The sequence below is a fragment of the Clytia hemisphaerica genome, unplaced genomic scaffold (assembly GCF_902728285.1).
Source record: "Clytia hemisphaerica strain Z4C2 unplaced genomic scaffold, Clytia hemisphaerica genome assembly, whole genome shotgun sequence".
In the NCBI taxonomy this organism is placed as follows: domain Eukaryota; kingdom Metazoa; phylum Cnidaria; class Hydrozoa; order Leptothecata; family Clytiidae; genus Clytia; species Clytia hemisphaerica.
In genome coordinates, this window is record NW_027103409.1 from 84,357 (window position 1) to 110,632 (window position 26,276).

A 26,276-nucleotide genomic window follows, 5' to 3' on the forward strand; every position below is an offset into this window, starting at 1 on the left:
AATTGTTCAACAATTGTTTGACAGCCAATAGAATTCTGCGACCAGATTTGGCATCTACAAAAATACCCGGCTACTCTGTTATTTCTATATTTTTATTCCTTTTAACTAAATGCTATACTCCGAAATCACACGAACAGAGTAGACGGGTCTCCCAGCTAGTAATCGGGTCGCTTTGAGAGCATCTTTGTAATTATCGTCATTTATACTCATCAGGTGATCATTGCGAAGGTGCCGTCCAACATCAAGACCTACAAAATAGCATCTTTCCATCAAACACCTTTTTTCCTTATGGTAATCTTCATTCTTTGGAACGATTTTTGTGTTTGAGTCTCATGTGACGTGGAAGTCCTTGGGTTGTCACTCCGCATTCAGGACACGCGTATTCGGTTCTTTTCTAACAAAAGGTCATTTAATATATTCTTTGTAAGGTATCGTAGAGACGTTTAAGTCATCTTTAGTAAACGACAATGAAAATATGCAATCCAGGCAGAGAAAGTCACTGGAGAAAGTTTTTCAAGTATAGTCCACGATGCGATTCTTTTTCTATTTCCCGCTCGGACGCTAAAACGGTTTTCTATCGATGTATTGTCCTAATTGCTCCGGCCTAGGAGCCTTTAATTCTCTCTTCCGACAATGGTTAAGACATTTTTTGTCTGTTTATCTAATTCGATGATCTATTCCGATTTAACAAAAACGGATCACTGATTCCGATAATAATACTGTGATTTGATTGGCCGAAAAGTATTTAGAAAAAGGTCGTGGCTTCCTCATAAAGATGAAAGAGAGATCTGGACTTATTTCGTACTTTCCCGTACTTACTGAATGACTTACCGACAGATCGCCACCGGTGGGATTCGAACCCACTAAATGCAAAGTTCCGATGTTTTGAAACCTAATGCCTTATCCGCTGCGCCACGGATTCATGCCGCTAGAGTGTTTCTGACGGCTATTTATATTGTACAAACTACAGACCAGACTGTATTAAGAGAAAATCACAAAAGAGTGCTTGTTTCGAGCTCCAACCCTAACCCTTACTGATTATAACCCAATTCCTAGCCAATCTGATAACGTAACCACACCCAAACCCAACCCTACCAGTTCGCCTGCAGGTCCTGACACTATTCCCGCATGCCGGATTCGAAAAATAGATACATGTCTTCCGCTTTTACGAAGAAGCCTTCACCTTAGAAAAAGATGGCTATCGAAAGTGGACTAGAAATTCAGTGGACTAGCTGACTGTGTAGCAAATACTGGCAAATTGATCATTTTCATCCTTATTTATGATGTTTTGGACATGATTTATGAGAAGTTTGATGGTGTGTTGTACGTTGTACTGTACTGTATACTGAATTCAAATACGTGTGTTTCTCATGATTTTATGCTGTAAAACTGATCTATTTTGGACTTTTGGTCATTTTTCATTATGATCTAATTGGTGGTTGTCCCTTTTGGATTTTCAAACTTGACAATGAAACTTTCAAACACACAGCCATTCACTACTAGGTCAAAAAACATTGATTAGGCCAATGTTCAATGCTTTTTATTGACTGTCAGCAAGTTTTATTGACTGTCAAAATCAAATTATTGACAAAAAGTACTTAACGCTGACTATTAATCAATTTTCTTGAAAACTAAAAGAATATATTGACTGCCAAAATGCACGATTTGACAGTTAAGTCACAAAATCGTGAAAATATTGCCACCCAATAATGCCACCCGCCAAATTAAGTCCCCGGTTATTTAAGCAAGAAAGTGCATGTGTAATCACTTAGAAGAGCTAAACTTCCAGCTGGTTTATTTATTAATTAATATGTAGGATTGTCGAGATTTGCTACTCTGCCATGGTTTTCAAACATAAAAAAACGATGGTATTATTAAAATTTGCGGTAACTGTTACCGTTTTCACATGCCAATGTTCCGTTTTGAGTAATATGTTTTAGTCGAGTCAGTAAGTCATTTGCCAGCAGAAGTAACTTAGAATTTCAGCTCAAAGACTGTATCCGAAAACCTTAAAAAGGTATATGTAAAATACGTTTAACATACGTTCACGATACCGAGCACTACTACTGTTTTGTCGTAAATATCTGATAGACTTTGTATTTTATCTAAAATTATTTTTGTAACATACCTTTGTAATTTTACTCTTTCATTCTCTTTGTTTGATTCGTCCTCGTCCGAGGATGTTTGATTTTCATCTGAAGGTGGTAGATTGTCAGCTGAATGATGAGTTCGATTGTATGAAGAAGGTTCTTCGCTCTCCTAAAAGAATCGAAGAATATTTAGACCATGTTGGCATATGACGGTTCCGTTTCGCTCTGAAACGAAATCAAGCCATTCTATTGGTTAAAAGTGACGTAATACTTGAATGTAACCAATAGAATGGCTTCATTTCGTTTGGAGTGAAACGGAAGCGTCACGTGCGAACATGGTCTTAGAGTACCAAAGCAACCATTCACAATCGATTGAAACTTTTCAAGCCCCAAGATACTTCTAAGCAAAAGTTGCGGATGTCAATAGTAAGCCATAATGAGCCAGAAAATCAATAATCTCTAGTAGGGAACCTCTAAGGAGGATTGGTTGGGAAGCAATCGGGTTTTCCTTGGTTTTACCTGCTCTGTCTGTGCATTCATTCCATAAGTTGCTGCGTTTGAAGGTACTTTTCTTCGATTTTCTGAAAATGCAATAGAATTTATTTCCATAAATTGTTTTTCGAGGCTCCCGGTATTTATTAGAAGTTTTAATATACTTATGATGGGTTCTTTACTTTTATCGATCTGTAGTGTCCTTCTACAATTTTTTGTAGTCTAATGCACTTAAAATTGAGTAATTCAAGGGTTTTTTTCTTAATTGATTTTCGTACCTTAAGCTCTTGGCCTCGACAGTTTTATGAGCTATTCAAAGAAATTTTGTCTATATAGAATTAGTAATTTCAGATGATTTAACTTTTATACCCCTAAACACTCATGCTAAAAATTTATTAAAGAAAAATAAGCAACAAACATTATTCTCCCTCGTATATGGAATTTGATATCAATCTTACCGACTTGCGCTCTAACTGAGTCCACTGCTTCTTTCTTGTTGTCTTTTCTCCCATTTTGCAAATAAAATTCAGCCTTTTTGCATGACAAGTCAAGAGTGGCAATAATGATCCAGCGCAAAACAGTTGGAACGAGAACTCCAAGACAGTATTTTGATCTAATCAATGGAAAATTTTCTTTGAGTTTTTCTTCGATGTGTTCTATACAGCTTTCAGAGAAATTTCCATTAGCATAATTATATGTAACTGACAGTAAATCTCGTGGCTTGATAACGTAGTCTGTGTCTTTAACAATTTTCTTCTCCATAACATCGATGCGCCAATTTGAAAAGGTTCCTTCTACAACTTCAGGAATCAGTTTTTGAGAATGCAAGGCGATGAAACTTTCTACTCTCTCCTCCAAATGGTCTCGTACGAAATTGTCAATTGCATTCATGTATTCTTCGGGTAACTCGTCGACTAGAAATAAGATAAAAGACGTGTTGAATAAAATGCATACAAAAAATTGAAAATGGACTGAAAATTGTACAGATGTAAGGAGACAATGAACTGCAAAAGACTATTGCAGAATATTTTCGATCCTCGTTGTTCTTTTCAAAAGACTCAAAATATAATTTTGTGATAAGCTTCAGTTCCGGGGTCATGAAAGGTGTTTTGTATAAAGTTTCATCCAAGGATGCCCTTTCAAGATCCTGAATGAGTTGGTCGTCTTTGTATTCTCTAAATGCGCTCTGAATAAAATCACACCCCGTCGTGTATTTGTTAAATTGCGAAACTAATGGTATTTCCCAATTAAATTTCATTCCTCATCAACATTTTGTGAACTTCGTTTACTTTAGAAAATAAAGATCAAATGATTGAGCATTCAACTCACCTTAACTTGATAAACAACTTTTAAACCTCACTATCAAATGTTGCTTTGTAATTTTCTCTAATTCTGGAAATAAAAGTGTCGTCCAAAATCTTGTTTAGATTTGGCATCTCAAAAGTCTGAAGGGTCTCCGATGCTTCATTTTCTTCTTGCTCTTGGAGTTTTGTTTTTTCACCAAATTGAAAATTGTTTACAAATGTCTGATAGGCATCTGTTTTGCACAATCTTTCTGCGGCATTCTGTAATTACAAAATTTTCAATTAGGAAAATATTTTGAATATTTATTTTCTAAAAGTAACTTGTAAGTCCCGATTTTTTTTATAAGAACATCAAAATTTTTTGAAGCCTTTGAATGTTCTTAACATGTTCTTATTTTTGCCATTTTTTGAGTGTTTTTGTCAATTTTGCTAGGAAATTGGGTGTTTTATTAGGGCCCTACGAAGCCTAAAATCTTCTTAACTTGTTCTTAGCATTTTGGCCATCAAAGCCTTATGTTCTTATAAAAAAAACATGTATTTCTTAAGATAACTAACATTTAAGACATGCGATTCTAGGAATTATTATGCAGATTGAAAAGGATGCTATTTCTTACGATATATTTTCCAATATCAAAAGATACATGTTTTGGTGCCAATTCTTTGACAATGATATCACAATCTTCGTCACTAAAACAGAGAATTATTTTTATTTGAACCTATGTTTTGTATGCAATAAATTCACGTTCGATTCCATTTGACATATGATAGCAACACGGTTTCATTCACACTGCAATAATTTGAATAGTAACTGCCCAGTAAATCTCAAATTTTGCGTTTATAAGCTGGAGGGAAATTAATTTGATAGTTTATTCTAACAACAGAAAGGTATCTGGTGGTGACAACGGGAATTGAGGGAAGGTAAAACCCCAGATTCTAAAATAGGTGTTCGCAAAGATGAAAAAATAAGATCTATACAGGATGGAAAGCACCCAGGCTTCAAGTGAGTTGGCTCGTCAATCAGTTGATGTAACTGCATGGCTAAGTCGTTAATGTCCCCTACGTGAGAATTTGTGACATTACCAGTCCACCAAGAAAATAGATAGAGTGGGAGAAACGTCATAAATGTTTTTGATTGTTTCCTCCCATTTTTGTTTAATCACTTATTTCCCATCCAAAACGCCTGCGCATAGTTTTTACACAAACGCCGAATTGAAACTAAAATCTTTCGCTAGATTTCAAAAAATGTGGTCCTTCAAAACAAAAGAATCACCAGATACAATCCGTCGTCATGATTACGGCGCGTTCCATGCGCGTTTTGGATGGGAAAACAGTAGCTTCAATTTCTCTTGCCTGAGAAGGGTTATAGATTCGCCTCTAGCCTTTCAGGCTTAAACTCAATGCATAATACCGCAATAGCGGTATACGAGTTTTGTCTGCGAGTTTATATCGCATTAGCTGTATAGAAAATACAACGACTTCTTTATATAAAATATTCGAAAGTAGTGATATATCGCAAATGCGGCGTAGGAAGCTTTCACAAGAGCTCTAAATGCACTTTTGTGATCGTATTGCTTCCAGAAAATCATCCTAAAATTATAATCCACAATACAATCATTTTTTTCCGTAGACAGAATTTTTCAAAAATATATTTACTTTAATTTGGTGTATTTTTCATTATGCGATTTTCGATATGACTTCCTAACTGAGGCTTATGTACATGCTACAACGGTATAAATTCCTGGTTGCGGATTCTTCGAAAAGTATGGAAAACAAAACCAATCACACTTTGACAAGCAAAACTCGTGCACTCTGTGTGGAGCACTAGGAGATCCCTTTGATTGCCTAGCAACAAAATTTACTGCGTATGAAAGCGACACCAAAGCCACAATATTTCACTGTGGAAAACACGTATGCTGATGTAGTGTATGAACGACCTTTCCATGCTGTCAGAGATGCTCTTTCAATAGACCCATCAGTTAAACCATCGGCGATTCAGGGAAACCTTATACTAACATCAATGCGAAACAGACAACCCTGGGATAAAGTGAAGAAAACTGCAAGACAAATTTGCGATAAAAAGACATTTTTTAACGAAAAAATAAATTATAAAATAAATTACAGCCAAACACCGAAAATCCGTATGATGAAGTCAAAAATCACAAACAATATACGGACAAAAATGATAAATTCTTGATATACGAAATCAATGAAAAAGGGCAATATGTTTGTAAAACATCCTTGAACAAGATGAAGATAGCATCAGAAATGACAAAGGAAGAAGAGATAATTTCGGAGGAGTATTGCTACTTTGACGGGAAGGAAAAAGATGCAAACGATTCACAACGTTGACTGCCAGTACATACCATTCTTCTCCAGAAACAGGTCTCCTTAGCTACGATGGAGAGCAAAAGTGAGGACTCTGAAAACATTGGTCGATTTTGGTCAGCGTTCAACAGAGCCTTTAAAGAAGCGAATGGAACCGAGCTGAAATTCATGCCGATCGGCTGGGTCAATGACAATGCCACAGCGAATTTCAATGGACTCCAATTCGTTTATGTGGAGGAGGTGAAGGATACGATAAAGGGATGCGAATTCCATTTCCACCAATCACTCAATAAACGCAAATCGAGTTTCAAAGATGAAAAAGAACAAACATTTTTGGACAGTTGAATTTTTTTTTCTCGATTATCAAATTTTCTTGCTTTTCAAGCATTAATCAGTTGGTGGTTTGAAAAAGTGTCAATTTACGAAATATTGACGTAACTTTAGTTGAACAAAACCAGGGTGTGTGACATTTAGGTACGAGTTTTAATCGGGACATCCAAATTGCTTGCAATTTCGAGTCTATTGTTCAGAGCACATGCTGAATAAATTCAATAGACTATTGCTGGTCTTTCTGACGATTTTTCACGACCCTTTTGGGGTTTTTGTCTACTCGTTATTACAATTCCTAAATTTTTGAACAGATTGGTTTCGTGCTCGTAGCATTAATTAAAGATTTTTTTGTGGTACATGTTTCTTAAGTAAGTTGGACTTTTCACCTCCTATTACTTTTCTTATTTTTATTATGAACTCTTCATTATAATTATTTTTCCGTCACATTAAATTAGAAGAAAGGCGGTAGCTATTCATGTGTGGCTTACCACCTTCCTGGAATTCTGCACACTTCGGAAAAAAAAAAACGATTAAGATAAACGTGATAAAATAATTAAAACACTGGTTTTTATCTTTTTTACAGATATTGGGAGAAGAGCTACTGATGTCCAGTTCACCTGAAGCATATACTGCCGCCTACAACAAAATGAAGGAGTTCATTGACGCAGAATGCGAGAGTTTAAAAGATTGGCTTCGATGTGGTGGCACGATAACAGACATAACATATTAAATGCATTCACTGGGCAGCTTCACCCAAGAACGAACAGCGCTGAACTTATTCACGCAAGTTGGGTTAACTGCAGTGAATGTGGTCTTCGACTTTTTCAAGCTGAATTTGACACCCGAGATTCACTTTTGATGGACGCCCAAATTGAAGAAATCCAAAACGTTGCAAAGGGTAAAGGATGCGGTCCAGATATTCAAACTAAACAGAAAACAAGAAGCGAAAGAAGAAAAGCCGCAGGTAGCTGTTCAGCAAAAGATTTGGTCGACTTTGGAGTTGATGGACAAGCCAGTACATCAAGCGTGTCAAGAAAGAGACCAGCATTAGATATCACAGGAAGTTATGCGCCAACAAGAAAGAAAATGGTGAGTGAAAAAATGTTCCAGAAGAGAACCACTGCAGCGAATTCTGCAACATTCTTGCTCAGAAGCAGGAGCTTTGTCGCGCTCCTTTGTCCTCGCCAATAGTGAACAATCCAGAGCAAGCTACGATGCTACCATCACTTCGGTCCCATCTTGTTCTTGTGGTGACTTCAAAAAGAATGGTAACCGTGTTTTTTTAACATATGATATTTGTTTGCATGAAGTTATTGGAAGGAGTTAATCAAACCCTGAATGCTAGGTATATCCTGGATGAAGAGGTCAAAGTATTAATGGAAAAGGAAATCGACCCTGCCTTTAAACTCCAAAAACAAAGTTTACCTAAGGTAGATTTCAAAACACTGCTACGTCAATATCCTAACTTCAATGACATACAAGATTTTACCGCTCATTTTAAAGAAAAAAGGAGTGCAAGATGCTCAAACCCATCTTGCAAAAAAGAAATAGCTATCAAAGCAAAATGACTCGCCGTCAACGCTTTAACGGTAATTCTAGTGTTCCTTCGCGAAAATTTTACTACTGCTTGAATAAAACTTGCCACGTAAAAAGTCAACCTTGGTCAAACGTAAAGACTTTAAATTTTGTGTATTTGACAAGCGAACTCGACATTGATTTTGAAGAACTGAAACGAATCATGGGTGTTTGATTTGTAAATCTTGATTTATATCTCTTAGTTTACTTATTTGTAATGGAGTAACTCCAGTAGCTGCATTTTTGTTATCTTCTGATTTCTGTCTAATTTTTAGACTGGCTAGACAGTCAAAATGGTGGTAATATCAAATACCCAAAATTCTTCTGTCAGTCGTATAGTTGAAAATTTTCAGCTTTTTTCATTTGTTGCAAAATACTTACTCGGGCTAAGACAATTTTTAACTTCTGAATTTTTTGGTGTTTTGTATTCACGGACTTTCAAACACATATCGCCTGAAAAAATGCGAAATTTTTCCGGGACATATCTCTGATAAACTTTATTTCAAAATATAACGGGGGGGTTTTCATCTTACTGTTGAAATTTCCATAATGTAATTATAATCCATCCATTTTATGTATTTCGAGTGTAGAAACGTGAATATCTTTCATTTTGGCTTCACATTTGTTTATAACGTACGTGGTATATTCAAATAGTTTTCATTCTTGTATTACTTTATAAAAGTAATAAAATGATCTTTTGATTTTAAAAACTAATAATGAGGCCCCCCCAGCGGACCCAAATTTCACGCATTCACGCAAAAAATTTTCGCAATTCACGCATTCACGCAAGTTTTTCTCGAAATTCACGCAAACCCCATTTTTTGGGAAATCGGGGAAATTTTCGGAAAAAATCGGGGAAAATGTCAAAAATAGAGGTCTTGCACATTTCGCTAATTTACGTAATTTACGTAATTTCCACCATTAAGGAGTAAAACGTTCGATTTGCATAAAAAAGTATGACAAGGCTGTACTCGAGATATTATTCGACCGGATCTGGTCATGCACTTGAGAAAAACTTAACTCAGTAGTGATTTTTTCCTGTAGACCTGACTATAAAACACTGTGTTTTTGGTAGCGTCATAAGATGCCCGCAAATAGAAAGCGTTACGTAAATTTTCAACTTTAATTACATGCCATCACGCAAAATATTTGATTCTTCTAACTTGTCACGATCGTTTGGAAAAGGTGAAGCCTCTGCAGTTAACGTATCGCGATAGTAAGTGAAAAGATATGCGCCGCAGGCGAATTTTTGTACATAAAATAGCTTAAACCAACCTCGTCCCCGTGTATCTCAGGCTTTATTTACGTTACTGATTGACGCCAGAGAATATTATCTAGCACTATCAGTAAGCATCAAAAAGCTGATAATGCGCAGGGAACGAGGTTGAGCTTAAACATTATCAAAAATAGGTCAAACAAACTCGAGGATGACACCATGATGCTTAGCTCAGGGGTAAGGAGGCGCAACCATGGTTTACGCAGAGAGGAAATTTTGCATTTTTGTCACTCGCGTTTGGCTAAAAATGCTCTCTTTAACACCATTGAAAAAGAATGTAGTATAAATTCGTTAGAGGCAAGGTACGATCGCTTGATAGCTTGTAAAATAAGGTAAAAGAATGAACATTTGTTGCGAGCAAAGCGATCAAAAAAAAATTTAAAAAGAAAGGTTTTAATCAGGGCTCGCGAATTAATTTCCTAACGTGGAGGGGCCGAAAACATAGTGACTAAGGAGTTATTTAAGATTCGAGGGCCAATACATGTTTGGCCCGAGCGAAAAAATCTGGAAATTTAAGGTGTCTAGATTGCTAGAAATAGCAATCTCTATATAAAATAGAGAATTTGAAAGTTGCTGATTTGTTTGTGCACCTTCACCTGGCATCCCTTGAATTCGGGATAGGTGCGCACCTTGGGGTTTTCTAGAAACTGTGAAAAGAAAAATATCACGCGTTCACGCAAAAAACAGGGCAGATTCACGCATTCACGCAATAGAAATATGGATTTTCACGTTCACGCAAGTTTTTTCAATTCACGCATTCACGCAATTTTTTTTCGATTTTCACGCATTCACGCAACCAAAAAAGCCCATTCACGCATTCACGCAAACCGCTGGGGGGGCCCCAATAATGGCTGCCATACTTTCCTTAGGTGTGACTGACTTTAATTGCACGCTTTAGGAAAAAATCTATATAATAATACCCCTACGTGTCTGAAGCCTTTTTCCACAGCGTTTAGATTTTCGCTACCGATGTATAATAAAATTTTCTGGGAGATATGTTTTAGATTCGCCTCAATATTTTTGGACCTACCCCGGTGGAGGTCCTATAAATTAACCTTTGTCCGTTCGTCTGTTCGTTCGTTCGTTCGTTTGTTATTAGCTTTCCTCATGATTGGCTCGTTAGTTTTTTCTGGTTTTTTGCACAAAGATGCATAACTATAAACCCTCGAATGTGACGGAGCCCGATTTTCAAAAATAAATTTTTTTGGGCAAATTTGGGCCAAAGAACGGCTAAAAAACGGGTTTTTTGGACTTTGTGAGAAATTAGGTCGTTAATTTTTTCTGATTTTTTGCATGAAAGTAGGGTACCATCGTAGGTAAAAGATGGCTTAAGCGAATTTTTGCAAAAAAAATTTATTGGCTCAAAAAACGCATGTTTATCTATAAGAATCACTATTAATAAGCATACATCAATGTTCTTAGTCAAATTACTCAATTTTTTTATGAGATTTTTGCTCAGGAGGGCTTACTTTTAAAGAATATGTGTTTCGACATGAAATTTTGGTTGCTTGGCGTGTTTTTATAAAATAACTGACCAAATTCGATATTTTTTTATAAGCACATTATCAATTACTTAGGTATTAGCTTTTCTCGAGATCGGCTCTTTCATTCTTTACGATTTCTTGAACAAAGATGCATAACTATAAACCCTCGAATGCGACGGAGCCCGATTTTCAAAAAAGATTTTGGGCAAATTTGGGCCAAAAAACGGCTAAAAAATAAGTTTTTTGGACTTTGTGAAAAATTGGATCGTTAATTTTTTCTGATTTTTTGCATGAAAGTAGGGTACCATCGTAGGTAAAAGATGGCTTAAGCGAATTTTTGCAAAAAAATTTTATTGGCTCAAAAAACGCATGTTTATCTATAAGAATCACTATTAATAAGCATACATCAATGTTCTTAGTCAAATTACTCAATTTTTTTATGAGATTTTTGCTCAGGAGGGCTTACTTTTAAAGAATATATGTGTTTAGACATGTTTTTATTGTTAAAAGCTGGCCAAATTCGATATTTTTTTATAAGCACACTATCAATTACTTAGGTATTAGCTTTTCTCGAGATTGGCTCTTTTATTCTTTATGATTTTTTGCACAAAGATGCATAACTATAAACCCTCGACTGTGACGGAGCTCGATTCTTGGAAAAAAAATTTGGGGTAAATTTCATCTAAAAAGAGATGTCTTGAATATAAAAGAATATTTCAAGAGCATGAAATTTTGGTTTCTAAACGTGTTTTTTTATAAGAAACAAACGACTAATTTTGATAGATCGTCACTATTTGTGTTCTGAATGATTGTTTAATGGTCACGCTTATGTACATATCAATTATATATGTGTTAAATGCATAACCAGGTAGGTCCATAAAAGTATCACTTGTTAGCCTAAAATATGATATTTTTTAAAATCCTCATCCCCTGATTAGTACCCATGACAAATATAAAATTTAACAATAGAGTGCAGATCCGTTATTTTTCTAAATTTGCTATGTTTTGAAAACTTTCAAAGGCGCCTCTACATTCTTCAGATATTCAAATGGAATTGAATATTATTTTCGAAATTAGAATCAGACTATATAGCAAATTTCAGATAGATAGCCAACTCGCTCCTAAATATGAAAGTGGAAGAAAAGTTAAGGGGCGTAAAATTTCTAGGGCACGTGAAAATTTAGGGTGCATGAAAATTTAAGGGCGCAAAGGCAAAAATGAGACTCTAATTAAACTTAAATAAACTTTGATTAGACTTAAAATTGAGACTTTTGAACGAATATTTGAGCTAAAATTGCATTACTGCCTAAAAGTTTAAAATTCAAGTGTATCAAAGGAAATAGTTTTCCCAATTAACCAAACATAAAATAACTGTATTCTTATCAAATTCTGTGTACTCAACCTAGATGGTATTCTTACAAATAAGCGTGTATATTGGAAGCAAAAGCGAGAATTCTAGTAAAACCATAATTCTAAAATGAAAAATACTAGTAAAAAGTAAAATATTTCTAGCTAGCAAAAACAACTTTTTCAATTTTGTTTTTGAGAAAATAAAAATACTAGAAAAGAAAATAACACAAGAAAAATCAAACATTCCAGGAATAACTTTTACTTCTCAGTTTTGACAAAAAGTCACGAAAATGGAAGCATTTTTATGAAAGAAATGAAAAAGGAAATTGGTCCATCAAATTCAAAACTGCGAAGATTTTATAATGCATATTGCAACTTTTGAAAAAATATCAAATCAAATAAAATTTAACAAAAGAAAAACATGATAATTGAATTTAAGAAATGTAAACTTGTAGCAATCTGTAGAGGTTTGGTAGTAGAGACGTTCAAAAATAATAAAATTAATTTTTTATTTATATGAAATCCACTAAACGAAGAAAAACTTGATGAAGCGATTGAAATTTCAGGTGTTGTAAATTTTGGGAACGACTTCTTAAGTCCAGATCAAAGAAGCAAGTACCAGCGAATTGTAAACCGTGTTGTAACAGAAAATGATTTTGTACAGAGTTTTCTAGACCTTAAGTACAGTGAAAAAAATAACATATGTGTTAAAATATATTTCTCTAATGGAGATAAAAAAATCCATCAATATTCTTACCTTCGATTTGACAGCTAATCATAATGAAGACCAGTATTCTCCTCGCCATTCTTCATGAAATGCTTGACAAAGTAAGACATTTCCATGCCGCCTTCATTGCAAGCGTACGTTGCGATTCCACATCGGATCCTTGTACAACATACGTGTTGTTTCTCTTGCAGGGCCAGAACCTTTGCGCACTTGAAGGCCGTTGAAAGCGATGACGAAACGTTGGTTGAAGACAGCTGTTTCTTTTCAGAATTTGGAAGAAATAGTTTTGTTGATTTTTTGCAGTTAATTTTTTGACGAAGTTCTTTGATGTAAAATTTGATTTCTTCAAACGTTTTATCGGAATTAACGAAAAATTTTTCACCATATATCGTTGACGTTTTATAATTTGAATTGGTCCCAACTTTGTGACCCTCGTAACCGTTCACTCCCGCCGCTTCTTCAATGTCCTTGATTGTCATATCAATGATATTTGAAGGACAAAGACCATTCTGTATCACCAAGGTTGTTTTCAAATGATTCCTGAATTGAATGGCCTTGCCCTTCTGAATGAACTCTTTCGATTTAGTCAATTTCATTATTCTTTGGACATGTTTGCTTCTGCCATATTTGATAAAATGCCGTGTAAGTAATAAATTACGAACCTTCTCACGGCGAACGTCAATCTTTCGTTGCTTTATAGGGTTTATCTGATACTCAAATAAATGAAGGCCGTGACGACTTAAGCCTGCGAAGATTTGGTTGTCTCGTAAAAAGTTTATAAAATGGCACATTACCTTTGTTGTGTTCAAGCTCCATATGACGATTTAGCTTGTCGCGAATATAAACGGGACACTTTGGACACTTGCATTCGTAAATTCTACCTAAAAAAGGAAAGGTAACTTTTACTTGGGACAAATTCTTTATTGTTTCTTTTAAAATGATTTTGTATTATGTTATTACCTTAAGAGAAGAAATTTTCGCGGGAACTTGACCGCGAAAATCTACAAAATCCACGAAATTAAATTACTGCGAAATTTTTCATAATCGAGGAACCGCGAAATTTTTAGTACCTATATTACGGATATTTTTATGTTCTGGTTTACAGCCTGGTCTCCCTAGAGCCATTTGCATTCTCTTTAAGAGAATGCACTCCGCTTGCTTGCGCTCACTTCGCTAAAGCCGTAAGGGCTAATCTACACAGCGCGAAGCTATTCTAAAGCAAAAATAGGATAGTCCTCCAGTTGGTAGTGAAGATAGGCCATCCTGTTACATGAAAACATGAAAAAGAAGAAAACAGAGGCAAGTTCATTTTCCAAGAAAACATGGTTGGTCATGATAATGCATGCAAACTTTTTTATGGACTTTGGTGTAATCTTTGGATGTTTTAAATAGTTTTAGATCTTGTAAGACTGCTTTTTATTAATTTCTGTTTTGCTGCCCTGGGTTGGCTAGGAAACATGGGTTTTCACTTTCATTCTCTAGGGAGACCAAGCTCTATAATTTTAGAACTTTGTATGTTGAGATAATTTTTGTTTTTTCTAAAATTTTGAGCTTCGATATCCAGGCTAGGAATCAGTCTTTAAAACAAAAGATTTTATTAAGGAGTCATAAACAAAGGTTTTGCAATTTCAATCACAAATGAATGGAGAAAAATATAGGAAACAGAGGGCGCATTTACACTGGAAGGATTCCTCAATTAAACCCATAAGAAAAATAAATAAGCTCATATTGTGCGCCATCCCTTGTTTACTTCGTAAGAACTAATTACCAACAATCAACAGTTTCTTAGAGAGAGATTCTTATAAAGTATATGCTTATAAAAAAATATAGAAAAAATCAAAACTGCGAAGCTAAAGACACAAAGATATATGACGTAATCCAAAGAAAACCCGCGAAAATCGTCGGTGGTTATAAGAGCGTGTAATTTGTAAATTAAATTTAGTGAATTCGTCCACCGTATCAAGTACTTTCGTTTTCTAATTTTTTTTCCGATTTCACCATACCATGGGGGGGGGTTGTACTTTTACGGTGTGATGGGATTGGTCCTTTTTTAGTACGGTATTACGGGATTTGACGAAAAAAAGCCGGGAAAACGGTAATTTAGAATCAGACGGTGACGGTATTTGGCCTTAATTTTTGTCATTATGCCGATATTTGAACCGGTACAAACCAGTGCGACGGTTTTACTATTTTTTACAATTTTCGGCAAAACGGTATTTCCAACCCCTGCAAACCCCCCCCTACCGTGCCAATCGTAATACTTTCACTAGGGCGAAATTAACAAGAGTCGTTGCAATAAACGATTATCACACCCTGTTACGGAATGAATCTTTCATCCAATCGTTCTTAAATTTTAGGTAAAAAACTAGACTTAAAGTATATAGAATATAAGAACACATTGAATAATCTTCCTGTACATTTTGTTCTTAAAATTAAGAAAGGGGATAGTAATTCTTCTCATTTTTAGAGAATGAATCATTCTTTTGATTCCATAAGAAATCAGTCTCTTTAGAAATGCGAAGTTATTCTTTCTCATCGGGTATAAACTAGGTAAAATATACTTTACAACGTCCATATAATTTTAGATGAACGCGTTGAGGAAAGAATGATCGGAATTGTTATTATCCGTTCAATCATTTATTAAATAACAAACCAATCTCTTTATAAATCAGAAATTGTTCTTACCTTTAAGAACAATCAAGATTTAAAGAGAAGAGAATATAAGAATATGTTGAATTTTTTACGCTTACATTTTGTTCTTAGGAAAAAAAAGATGGATATACATTGTTCTCATTTCTAGAAATAAAATCCTTCTATTGGTTATATGAGAATTTATTCTCTAGAAATTGTCAAATTGTTCCATCTCATCGGGAATAAACTAGGTTTCATGAAAGCAGAATATATTCAAATATATTCAACTATTGTACATTCTGTTCATTTAAAAACAAGAAAAACGGGTCGAAATTGTTCTTATTCTTATGGAATGGATCGTACTATTGATTTAATAACAAATCATTTTCTTTCAAAACCAGAAAGTGTTCGTTCCTAAGGGGAATAAAGTTTTTTCAAGAAAGTAGAACATAATGAGGCTTGCTCAGCGCAAGAGTTTTCAGTCCAATAGAAAAAAATTTCTCTTCTTCATTTTGCATTTTCATTTTGAATATTTCTGCTTATTTTTGTAAGTTTAATATCATGTGCTTAAGATTATCTTTGCAACAAGGTATTACTTTTTATTATAGCTCTTTTCTATGTGCAGAGTTGTATAGAAATTTTCACTCTTTTAAGTGATTTGTCTTGGATTGTTTCCTTAATGGTTTTCTTCATTTCCTGAAGAAAACCTGATGATTGCGTTGCTGACTCGCTGGCTGAAGCTGTAGGTGTTGCTGCAACAGGTGGTACTGTAATTGATGACGATGGTTCACTTGTATGTAATGGAGAAGAGGTCCCTGGATGGCTGTCCCTAGTACCAACGTCGAATATATCTTCTTCGTCAAATACACATTAATCAATCTTGACTAACCGCCATGCCAAGGGATTTCGTTTTTTGAATGGTTGCATGTGAACTGTGCGGTAACCAATTTTGTTATTCCAATTACCCAATCCTAAAATAGAGAACAAAAAGAGGCGATACTTAGGCTCGAGGCATCTTCTTGTTTAAATGTTGCACATTATATCTTTGCAGATTTATAAACAAATTCGCCATTCACTGAAATAAGAGCTTCGTTTGAATTTAGAAAAAATATGAATTAGAACAATTTGGATGTGACAGGACCTACCGGGTGAACCACGAAAGATTACCAGGGTTTTGATGCACAGTACACTTGGCATGATACTGTCAGCTGGAGCTTAAAGCCAGCTGGCCACCCCATCAGAAAGTGGCTCAACCAAGACCAATATCTCATAACGATCGATGATTAAACCTACGCAAATGTTGAAACATGCTGAAATTATATCTTACATAACGATCGACGATCAAACCGCAACAAACATACAAATGAGATTCATACGGCCCAAGGCCAATATCTGTTACCAAATTTAAAACTAACGACATTCTGTTAACAGCTATAAAAGCTGCAACTTAAACGATGAAAGACGGAGATTGAAAGAGACATGAATAGAGTATAACCTATTTTAATAGATAATTCATAGAACTAAATGCTGTCAAATTATTATGAGTTGAAATTAAGAATATAAGTTAATCGATGGTACGAAAAAAAAAAAATCAAAACATATGACGTCCCGATGAAAATACCCGCAGACAGCGTTTAGTTTACAGAAAAATGAAATAGGGTTAAAGAGGATATTATAAATTACAAAGAAGAAAATTAGTGTATTGATGTTAAAGAGGATGTTATAAATTACAAAGAAGAAGTTAGCGACACTGTTGTGAACCCAGCCGTCAAAGTGAACGTAAGGATGCTTACGTCGTAAGTATATTTTTGTTATTATTTGAATTTATTAGCGCGCGTGTATATACAGCTCACCATATAATCCTTGTATATAAGTAAGAAGCAATTAAGTTGTTCTTTCGTTGAGCAATTATTTCGCTAACAAGATAGTCATTGAGAAAACTATTTCCGGTAGAGAAAACTAATTTACTTATAATTGATTGAAACGAAACAAAATTTTTTTAAATAGAAACTAATAAACCGCCAAGATTCAAGCAAATAACAGCCTTAAGTGCAGTTGTAGGACCGCTACGCGCAACAGTTCAGCCCCTGGGCGCTGTCCTGTTCATTCATTTGAGACCCAGGAAAATTTTAATAAAAGCACCCAAACTAGACATTCATCTTCCGTACTAATTTCTTTTTTTCTTTTTTTTTTTTCCTTCTCTTTAATCACCAGTAAACCGGTATATCTAAAAAAACACGTTACAACTTTTGTTTTGATGAAATATATTATAATGAACATAAAAAAAACAAAACTAGTTTTCTCTGGAAAATAGGTAAGCGGGGAAGAATTATGTAGGGCTTGCTCAAATGGGTTACGAGAAATACGATGATTCCCCGGGGCAGACTGTGTTTCCGCTACGGGGCCTATCCGTATGGAAAAGTAGTCTGACCAAGGGAATGATCGCTCCTCCCAATAACCCGCGACTGCAAAGATGGAATCGCCTTCGAGGGGATGAACTCGGTGGTGAAAATACCTATCTAGAGAACTTGAAAGTGGCGATTCCCTGAGTTAAGAAAAGATAAAAACACAGAGAAATCAAAGCTCGATGATAGTACCTAGGAAAGAAATAGATATAATAAAAAATGTTTTCGTTTTTTTAACACGTATATACACGTTAAAAATAAGCTATATCCCCATGATATCTAAATGTATAAACAGCCTGATAGCCAGTACCCAGCACTAAGAGGATTGGAAGTAAAGTGATCTTGGTGGAAACTAAGAGGGCGTAGCGACTAAACCCTCTTCACTCTCGACGCCCTAGGGCGTAAGATAATAGAGACAAATGTTGGCATGTTGTGAGAAAAAGTGTATTCTATATGCACTAGGATATAGTGTTTTGCAATAAATTCATATTTTCTTATATCAATTTTTAATATACTATCAGGTAGGTTATGGAGAACTTTGAGTGTTATCATTTGCTATGCTCAGGGTGGAAAAAAAAGGCATGAGATGTTAAAGGTGGGAACATCAGCGAATGATTGACGACTCAAGGATCTCCCTGAACCTATTTCTATATTCATAAATATGCCAGTTATCAATGCAATCACGTAGTTGGAGTACGTCATCAGTTAAATCTAGATTATTGATTTTAATCAATTTCCGGTTAAGAGTACAATCAAGTATGTCAATGTTGTAGTCAATGCAAGTTTTATTTATTTCTGTGATGAAGGAGAATGATCTGTCTTTTTCGTTGAGAGTCAAGACATGGAGCACATACTGTCGAGTGTTAGCGTTGACTACTAGTTCATTTAGTAAAGAGAGCCTTTTGCTGTCAAGGAGTGATGAAATTTGCGATATGTTGTAAAGTTTATCAATAAGATTTTTGGAGAATTTCGATACATCCAACATTGACTTCAATGCACATCTGGCCTGTCTGTCCAGAAAGATCCTTGTGGAATCTGAAAGATGTATGAGTTCAACACCATAGAGTAGCTTCGGTACTACCAGACTTTTAAATAGTGAGATGATTTGATTTAGGTGGAGTTTACGGACGCCATCGGAGATTAGTGATGAAGTGACAGCCCACATCTCGCGAAGACGGTAGTCATGTTGCTGTAAGTTGAGAATACCGTTGTGTGGAGATTTTGTCCATAAGAATCCAAGATGGATGCAAGCGTTGTTTGAGGTAGAACCAGGTTACCATCTAGTTGCAGAATTGGGAACTCAAGGGTGTCTTTTCCAGATACAAGAAATTGAGTCTTTAGTTCGTTAAACTTGAGGTTGTGCTTCTGGCCGAAAGACACGCAATTATCGAGAAGAAGTTGCAAACCGCTTAGGGTGGGACTCATTAGAATTAAGTCGTCTGCAAATGCTACAATTGACGTATTAGTTCCGTCGGGTAATCGACATCCAACGTTAAGATCGAGAAGTTCATCAATAAGGTCTTTGGTGTAGACACTGTAAAGGTAGGGTGACAGTATTGATCCTTGTTTCACTCCCTGGGTCATGTGGAATGGATTGGATTTGTTGTCACCGTAGACGACGGATGAAGTGCTCTTAAGATAAGAGTCTATTAAGAACTTAAGAACTGATTTTGGAACTGCTCCTTTGTCATCAAGTTTTTCGAAAAGTTTAAGCCAGTTGCGGCTGTCAAAAGCTTTGGTAGCATCTAGACTACATACGTATACTGGTGAATGGTTTTTATTGTAAAAGTTTATGGTATCTTGGATCAAGAATTCAGCATGGGTCGTAGATGATTTGTTGGTGAAGCCAAATTGTGATGGTGAAGACGATTTCAGTGATGGGCATTTGAGTAAGATAATGTTTTCGATGATCTTCGTGAGGATGGGAATAAGACTAATCCCTCTGTAATTGTTAGGGTCTTTTAAAGATTTGTTATATGATTTGACTAATGGAATCATTACTGATACACTGAGTGCTTGAGGAGTTTCGTCCTTGAAGATATTGTTTATGATAGATGTTAATATTTTGATGAAGGTAGGGCTGGAAGCATGAATAAAGTGTTCTGCTTTTAGAAGGTATGGGACTTTTGCTTTGTCTCTGTTTAGTTTGTTAATGGCTGTTTGTACCTCTGTTTCAGTTATGTAGAAATCTTCACTTAATGGTAGTTGTTGAAGTTTCTCACGGAGTTCATTGTTGGTGAACTGGTTGTCGATGTGTGGTATTCTTGGTTCATTTAAGACTGAGTGGAAGTGGTTTGGGAATTCCGTTGTGATTTCCTCTTTTGAAGTCTTGTTGTTAACAGTGAAAAGCTTTTGGTCAGATGATTTGTGAATTCTTATTTTCTTCCAGTAACTTTTTGGGTTCAGCTTTTTGAGTTTGTCGATGTTCACAGAGTATTGCACTAAGGATTGATTTTTGTAGTACTTGACTAGGTACCGGAATCTCTTTCTTGCAAAGAGATATCTATTGTATTGAATACACTCAGAGTCCTTAAGAAAACCAACGTCTCTCCAGGCATTGAACATTTGATTCAGCATTTTCCGTGATTTGGATAGATCTTGATTCCACCAACTTTTTGGAGCGACTGTTCGAAGATTTTCATCGATTATCAACATACTTTCGCTGGCTGCACGTTTAAGTGAATCAAATAAAGAGTTGACGATGGCGTCCCCATCATTGTTTTGGGATATATTTAGTATTGATGACACTTTTTGTTTGTAGATGTTAATAAATTTATCATTTTTCCATAGGTAATTTGGTACTTGGGAAAGGGTTGGTGTCTCGGATGTGGGTTGTTGGGGTGGATTACTGACTGGCGTGTATAAAGTGGTGGTGACTGGTAGATGGTCGCTGGTGTTTAGGTATTCTGGCTCTATAACTGTGGTATCAAACGTCAGCGGTTCAAGATCCTCAGAAACTAGAATGTGGTCGATATATGAATTGTTCGATAGTGTTGGGTGTTGGTAGGTGTAAAGTGGTCCATTACCTTTAGTGATATCAATTGGAGTTAAGTTCATTTCATTTATAAAGTCAGTTAGAAATTTTGAGAGTATATTGCATTTTGCGGTTCTTGTTGTAGAAGGGGTGTATGGGAAGCATTGGAAGTCGCCTAGGATTATTGACTCTGATGATGACGTAAACTGTTTATGAATCCTGGTTAAGATAGATAGTTGAGTCTTGTAAACATCAGTAAAGTCTGTGGTGTTGGAGGTAGGCATGTACACACCAGAGATGATGAGAGAGCTATCGAACAGATGTGTTCTGACAGTTGAGGAATTTGACCCCTGTAATATTATGTCGGTCATGAAGAATTTGTGTTTATTCAGCAATAATACTGTTCCTCCAAACGGTCTGCCTGTTGTGTGTTTGTTGGCTGGAACGGTAGTGATATGAAATTCATGTTCAAAATCTTGTAGGAAGTGTTCTTCTGATTTTAGTAGCCAGGTTTCTGTTAGAAAAATGCAGTCTGAGTTCTTTATGATTTTTGAGATATATGTACAGTTAGATTTGAAGCCGTTGCAGTTCAGGGTAATAATTTTTGTCTTGTTTAATAGCCCCATGGTTCCTCTTCATTATTAATGTCTCTATATTGCCTATTGTTTCTACGATTATGGATGGGTTGTTGCTGTTCCTGGTGATATTGGTTGTCCTGGTGATTCCGGTTGTCTAGGTGATTTCGATTGTCATTATGATATTGGTTGTCATGATGTTGCCACTGGTCACGGTAATGGTGATTGTCACGATGGTTTTGGTTGTTCTGGTAGTATCGATTGGCATGTTGGTCTCTGTTGTTATATTGATTTTGGTGGTTTTGGTTCACTTTGTCATTGGGATAGTCATTGTTGTTTTTTCTGTTGTTGTAACGATTTTTCTTGGGACGATACGGTCTGATGATGAGCCCCTGGTACCAAGTATTGGGTTTGTATGTTTTTTCTTCATTACTCCTGTCAATATCTACTTGAACCGATTGATTGCGTTCATTTATTTTAATCGATCTGATTCTAAAGACTGGAATTGATATATCTGTTTCGATGATTTGTTTAATATCCTCTGTCGTGAGGGTAGGATCGAAGCCTGCGACAAATAATGAGATTGGTTTCGAATGTCCAGTAATATTCTCTCTAGGAAGGGCTCTTCCTCAGAAGATAGGTTCATCTGTTTGGGTTTTCTTGCCTTGTGATTTGTTTTGGGGGGTGATACTTTCGTGATTTTGATGTGGAGGTGGTAGTTGATTCATCTGTTGAGCTTGGATAGGTGGCGTGCCGGTGTCAATCAAATGTGGTATGATGGAGAGGTTTTGTGGATGTGATGTTTTTTGTTAGATTGTTAATAATGTCGTTAAAGTTCAACTTTTGTTCATCAAATTTCTTATGAAGATTGCTAATCTCCACTTTCAATTCTCTATTCTCCTTTAAAATTGATTGATTCGTTTCTAATACTTTTTGTAGTGTTTCTATGAGATGTTTCATGTTATTTTGGATCAATGGCGTGCCTTCAGCTTTGTCTTTGCCAACAGAAGATGGTTTCAGGATCTCGCTAGCAAGTCTGTTCGATACGTGACCTTCGATGATGCCTTTCCCAATTAGAAAGATATCTGTTGCCAAGTTGATGTTGCTCGTTCGTTTCTTGAGGTGGTTCGTCTTTGGTTCGTCTTCGGTTGAAGTGGTGAAAATGTTAAAGCCGTTCTCAATCATTGCTTCTTCTCCGATTTTGTCCATCAGAAGAAAAAATAATTGATCTCTGAGAGTTTTCATATGATTGAGCTCGAGTGTGGCAAAAATTTCTGTGAAAATATCTCTTGGTGTTTGATAGAGTTTGACAATGTTCGAAAAGAATGTAGTTGCTGGTCCTTCTTTGTTAGATTCAATCAGTTTCAATATATCTTTGCATTGTTCCGCCATCTTGGATTATATCGATGTCGTTCGAAGAAGAGCCTGCATCCGACGAGATGCTTCGTCGAATCACGATGCAGCTGGCAGACAATAGTTCTCGCCAAGACAGGGCCTTGCAAGATTTGATGAAAACTATTGCGGGTCAAAAGACCAAACCGGCCATGCGTCAACCGAAGTTTAAGGGTACGAGGAACCCTTTGTCACAGATTTGTTCAATTATTTTGATCAATACGCAAAGTACTATAGTCTTACTGATGACGATAAACTTTTAGTGTTTCCTTCTTGCCTCGAGGAAAACGCTCTGTTTTTCTTCGGAACTCTTCAACCCGGAGAAATCGATACTTTTAAAAAGATAAAAGATATTTTCAAAGAAAAATATTATCCAAAAAACTGGAAATGTTAAAAATCGCCCAATTACACGGCAGGAAAATGACAAAGGCGGAGTCACTGGAAACATACTCCCTTTCCATCCAGAACGAGGCCCGTAAGCTTGAGTTGTCGGATAAGGAAGCGAAAAATATTTTTGTTCAGGGTCTTCAACCCGATCTAAAAGAATACGTCATGTTGCACTATCCAGACACGTACGCAGAGGCACGCGCCTTAGCTGAAAATAAGTACGCAGTTTTGAAAACTTTAAAGGGATCTAAAGAGGCCAAGTTGAACTCTTTGATTCCAAGGATTCAAACTTTAATGGAAAGCGAAGAGGGTCGTCAAAACGACAAGATAAACGAATTGAATCAATTAAGAGCACGGGTTGACCAGCTAGAACTTTCGAGAGAACCTCGAAACTCTTCACTGACATGTTTTTCGTGTGGGCGTCTAGGTCATATAGCTAGAAACTGCCGTTCTAGGAGACCAAATTTTGGTCATGGGCGTGATTTTCGGACCCATAATTCCCAAGGGAGACCTGATCAATCCAATTCTTACACTGTTAAGCCTAGGAACTCAAAGATGAGATCTTTTTCACTACGAGACAAGGGCCCAATAAACCCCAGCAGTTTCCCTGTTAATCAACCAGAATACTATATATACCAAAAGGGTAATCAGTCCGTTCGGTTCGGCAAACTAACTTACATCAATCCCTGAGTCAATGTGGTAGCCTCAAAGAAGAAAATACCTAAGATACCCCAGCCTAAAGGGACCCCAATTTTGAAGCCGAAAGTTAATGTTGGGGGACCTAGCCCTTTAGTGTACGTAAATGGAAAAGTATTCAACATGAACTGTAAATTCCTTATTGACACTGGTGCGACAGTGTCATGCATCGATAAAGATTTTCTTGCCAACGTCTGCCCCATTAATTATCCTAAACAAATGCCTTCTTTTCATTCCGTTCAAACATTTGCGGGCGAATTGACGCTTCCTATGCAGTTTGACAATGTAGTACTAACACATAAATTTTTAATCCTACCGAGTAGCTTTAACGTTATACTCGGTCAAGATTTTTTGTCCGCAAACAAGGCAGTAATTAATTTAGTCGAAGGAGAATTGATTTTAGACAATAAGCTGTGCCTCCCTATGGTCAACACTTGTATTCCTTCTGTAGAGAACGAAAACGTAGAGGACGATTCTAGCAAACCTGTCTTGACCATAGGTAAGAACCTAACAATTCCACCGAAGTCCATAGCTGTTTGCCAACTTTTAAATCCCGAAAAGGCCTCAAATGGGCATGAGTACTTTTTAGAAGCGATCGAGTCGGAAACGTATGAACTGACCTTAGTTAATCCGATCACCCATGAACTAAACGTGAACGTTTTGGAAGTCGTTTTACATAATCCTTCTGACAACTCACTTTGTATTCCGGCTCACTGGCCGCTAGTGCGCGCTTCGAGAATAGATCTTGATACGGTGTTGTGCGCAGATTTGTAATACTTGCGCAGATTTGTAATACCTGCGCAGATTTGTAATACTTTCTGCGCAGATTTGTAATACCTGCGCAGATTTGTAATAAACTTTGCGCAAATTTGTAATACTAATTTGGAATTGATATTTTCATTGGTAACCAAATTCTATTCTGTGAACAAAATGCATTAAAAAAGACTTAGAAAATAATACCCAAATAAAGTTGTGATTATTTGAACTTTTCGCACTCGCTTTCCGTAATTCCGTGTAACAGATTTGGCCCTGGATCGTCTTCATCACATTGCTTCCGTTACAAGCAACCTTCTCTAAATAAACAAAGTGTATTAACTTTTCACACTTGTATTCCATCATTATGCAGTTTCCAGATGACGATTTTTAATTTCATCACGTTGCTTACGTTACGAGCAGCCTTCTCTAGCTGAACCAAGTGTATGAACTTTTCACACTCGTATTCCGTTATATCACGAGCGACCTTTTTCCGGTCCAACGCTTTCTTACGACTACTACGTTCGATTATGCCCTGGAGAATGTCATGGGACACTTCCTTGAGGAGAACCTGACACTTTCTTGGGACAAGAAAAATTCAACCCGTGGAGAATGTCAGCTGGAGCTTAAAGCCAGCTGGCCACCCCATCAGAAAGTGGCTCAACCAAGACCAATATCTCATAACGATCGATGATTAAACCTACGTAAATGCTGAAACATGCTAAAATTATATCTTACATAACAATCGACGATCAAACCGCAACAAACATACAAATGAGATTCATACGGCCCAAGAAGGCCAATATCTGTTACCAAATTTAAAACTAACGACATTCCGTTAACAGCTATAAAAGCTGCAACTTAAACGTTGAAAGACGGAGATTGAAAGAGTCGTGAATAGAGTATAACCTATGAGTATAATCTTATTCAGAGTGCTTGTGCAAAATTGTAGGCTCATAGGTAATCCAGATCAGGTTTTATGACTTTATTGTGAAACATGACACAAAACCCAGCTAAATGACACGTGATAGGCATTGACAATATGAATTTGAAATTTGAAACAAAAATTTCAAAAATAATGTCATCTTTAGCATCGGTAATTATGTTAAAGGGCAGCCTTTTATCTTTCAGAATTTAAATATCTTTATTGATTCGACTGTAATATGCATTTTTGTAAACCATATATTTGAGCTTTTTTCCGACAGGTTGAAATTTTGGGATGACGTCATCGGTTTTTGAATGACGTCGTTGAATTTTTTTTCTTCCTGAAAGTTTGTGTTATGAAGGAGGATGTGTAATAAATAATGGAGGTTGGTAGATTCTACCCCCTGCGCTAATAGGGTTACAACACACCATAATCATCTTGAAAATGATTCAAAAAAGTCGAAGAAGACCTAATTCTGCGCAGATACCCAATACACACGATTAAGATCAACAACAAAAAAGTGGCACATCTCAAGATTTGACCCAAATAATTCCAAAAAACCAGTTCCACTCATTTTCAAAATGT

At 36.2% G+C, this 26,276-nt stretch overlaps 1 long non-coding RNA gene across 1 annotated transcript; it reads right to left on the reverse strand.

The window, feature by feature from the left end:
- Window positions 1-2,150: 2,150 nt before the first annotated feature.
- On the reverse strand, window positions 2,151-3,060 carry LOC136797417 (uncharacterized). The gene is made up of 3 exons (XR_010845247.1): window positions 3,041-3,060; window positions 2,610-2,671; window positions 2,151-2,259 (listed from the first exon to the last, which is right to left on the reverse strand). It is a non-coding gene; the product is annotated as an uncharacterized lncRNA (long non-coding RNA).
- Window positions 3,061-26,276: the final 23,216 nt, after the last annotated feature.